This window comes from Dama dama, unplaced genomic scaffold, assembly GCF_033118175.1.
Source record: "Dama dama isolate Ldn47 unplaced genomic scaffold, ASM3311817v1 ptg000093l, whole genome shotgun sequence".
Taxonomy (NCBI): Eukaryota; Metazoa; Chordata; class Mammalia; order Artiodactyla; family Cervidae; genus Dama; species Dama dama.
Window position 1 is genome coordinate 1,096,559 of NW_026870908.1, and position 3,142 is coordinate 1,099,700.

Consider the following 3,142-nt stretch of genomic DNA (forward strand, 5'->3'; position numbering starts at 1 on the left):
CGCCTGCTGGGAACAGTGGGCGGGAGCGCTTGCAAACCGGCCTTTGGAGGCAGCCGGGGAGGTCTTCCAGTGGGAGAGGGCCGGTTGTGCTCAGAGGCCCCACAGGTCAGGGGCAGGACGCAGCAGGGCCCCTGCCCCTGGCCAGCCTTGCCCAGACCTTCCTGGCCTCCGGGGGTACTGCCCCACCAAGGGGCAGGCTGCGGGGACTGGGTCCAGACATGCTCGGGCGCCTCCCCTGGCTCATCCCCGCTGGTGCCTTTCCCCTGGGCCTAGGCCTCGGTTGATGCCTCCTTGGAGAGGAGGTTGCTGGCAGGGGCTGTCTCCACACTGCAAGGTGCTGGAGCTCAGAGGGCCTCGTCAGAGGGAAGGGACCAGTAAGGGGCTGGATGCCCAAGACGTCTTTGGCCCAGCAGCCTCAGGGAAGCAGGGAGAGCAAGAGGCCCAACTTGCCCCTAGGGCGGCTCTGCCCCTTCCCACACAGGCGGCCAACCCAGCAGCTGCCTGACAGACTCTGGCTCCCCCGAGCTCTCTGCCGGTGCAGGGGTCAGGAACAGACGTGTGCATGTGGTTCTGCCTTGGCCTGGGAGTGTGGACCCCCTGCCTGGCCCCCAGTCTCAGGGGCAAGGGCCCGGAGAGAGCACCACCCCGAAGCGCTTTTCTCCCGGGATGGGAGCATTGTGCGCGCTTGTTGGGAACAGCGGACATGAGTGCTTGCAAACCGGCCTTTGGAGGCAGCCGGGGACGTCTTCCAAGGGCCCGGACTGATCAGCACCCCAAAATGCTTTTCTCCCGGGCTTGGGAGCATTGTGCGCGGCTGTCGGGAACAGCGGACATGAGTGCTTGCAAACCGGCCTTTGGAGGCAGCCCGGGAGGTCTTCCAAGGGCCCGGAGAGAGCACTACCCCAAAATGCTTTTCTTCCGGGCTTGGGAGCATTGTGCGCGCGTGGCGGGAACAGCAGGCAGGAGTGCTTGCAAACCGGCCTTTGGAGGCAGCCGGGGAGGTCTTCCAAGGGCCCGGAGAGAGCACCACCTCGAAGCGCTTTTCTCTCGGGTTTTGGAGCATTGTGTGCGGCTGGTGGGACAGCGGGAGGGAATTCTTGCAAACCGGCCTTTGGCGGCAGCCAGAGAAGTCTTCCAAGGGCGCGGAGAGAGCACCACCCCGAAGCGCTTTTCTCCGGGGTTTTGGAACATTGTGTGTGCCTGGCGGGAACAGCGAGTGGGAATGCTTGCAAACCGGCCTTTGGGGGCAGCCGGGGAGGTCCTCCATGGTCCCTGAGAGAACACCACCCCGAAGCGCTTTTCTCCCGGGCTTGGGAGCATTGTGCGCGGCTGTCGGGAACAACGGACATGAATGCTTGCAAACCGGCCTTTGCAGGCAGCCCGGGAGGTCTTCCAAGGGCCCGGAGAGAGCACCACCCCAAAATGCTTTTCTCTCGGGCTTGGGAGCATTGTGCGCGGCTGTCGGGAACAACGGACATGAATGCTTGCAAACCGGCCTTTGGAGGCAGCCCGGGAGGTCTTCCAAGGGCCCGGAGAGAGCACCACCCCAAAATGCTTTTCTCCCGGGCTTGGGAGCATTGTGCGTGGCTGGCGGAAGCAGCGGGCATGAGTACTTACAAACCGGCCTTTGGAGGCAGCCGGGGAGGTCTTGAAAGTGCCCGGAGAGAGCACCACCCCGAAGCGCTTTTCTCCCGGGCTTGGGAACATTGTGCGCGGCTGGCGGGAACAGCAGGCAGGACTGCTTGCAAACTGGCTTTTGGAGGCAGCCGGGGAGGTCTTCCAAGGGCCCGGAGTGAGCACCACCCCAAAATGCTTTTCTCCCGGGCTTGGGAGCATTGTGCGCGGCTGGTGGGAACAACGGGCATGAGTGCTTGCAAACCGGCCTTTGGAGGCAGCCGGGGACGTCTTCCAAGGGCCCGGAGAGAGCACCACCCCGAAGCGCTTTTCTCCCGGGCTTGGGAGCATTGTGCGCGGCTGGCGGGAACAGCAGGCAGGACTGCTTGCAAACTGGCCTTTGGAGGCAGCCGAGGAGGTCTTCCAAGGGCCCGGAGTGAGCACCACCCCAAAATGCTTTTCTCCCGGGCTTGGGAGCATTGTGCGTGGCTGGCGGGAACAGCAGGAAGGAGTCCTTGCAAACCGGCCTTTGGAGGCAGCCGGGGAGGTCTTCCAAGCGCCTGTAGAGAGCACCACCCCGAAGCGCTTTTCTCCCGCGCTTGGGAGCATTCTGCGCGGGTGGCGGGAACAGCAGGCAGGAGTGCTTGAAAACCGTCCTTTGGAGGCAGCCGGGGAGGTCTTCCAGGGCCCGGTGTGAGCACCACCCCAAAATGCTTTTCTCCCGGGCTTGGGAGCATTGTGCGCGGATGGCGGGAACAGCAGGAAGGAGTCCTTGCAAACCGGCCTTTGGAGGCAGCCGGGGAGGTCTTCCAAGGGCCTGTAGAGAGCACCACCCCGAAGCGCTTTTCTCCCGGGCTTGGGAGCATTGTGCGCGGGTGGCGGGAACAGCAGGCAGGAGTGCTTGAAAACCGTCCTTTGGAGGCAGCCGGGGAGGTCTTCCAGGGCCCGGTGTGAGCACCACCCCAAAATGCTTTTCTCCCGGGCTTGGGAGCATTGTGCGCGGATGGCGAAAACAGCGAGTGGGAGTGCTTCCAAACCGGCCTTTGGGGGCACCCCGGGAGGTCTTCCATGGGCACGGAGAGAACACCACCCCGAAACGCTTTTCTCCGGGGTTTTGGAGGATTGTGCGTGGCTGGCGGGAACAGCGAGTGGGAGTGCTTGCAAACCGGCCTTTGGGGGCAGCCAGGGAGGTCCTCCATTGGCACGGAGAGAACACCACCCCGAAGCGCTTTTCTCCCGGTCTTGGGAGCATTGTGCGAGGCTGGCGGGAACAGCGGGCGGGAGTGCTTGCAAACCGGCCTTTGGAGGCAGCTTGGGAGGTCTTCCAAGGGCCCGGAGAGAGCACCATCCCGAAGCACTTTTCTCACGGAATTGGGAGCATTGTTCGCGGCTGTCGGGAACAGAGGACATGAGTGCTTGCAAACCGGCCTTTAGAGGCAGCCGGGGAGTCTTCCAAGGGCCCGGAGAGAGACCACCTCAAAATGCTTTTCTCCCGGGCTTGGGAGCATTGTGTGCGGCTGGCGGGTCA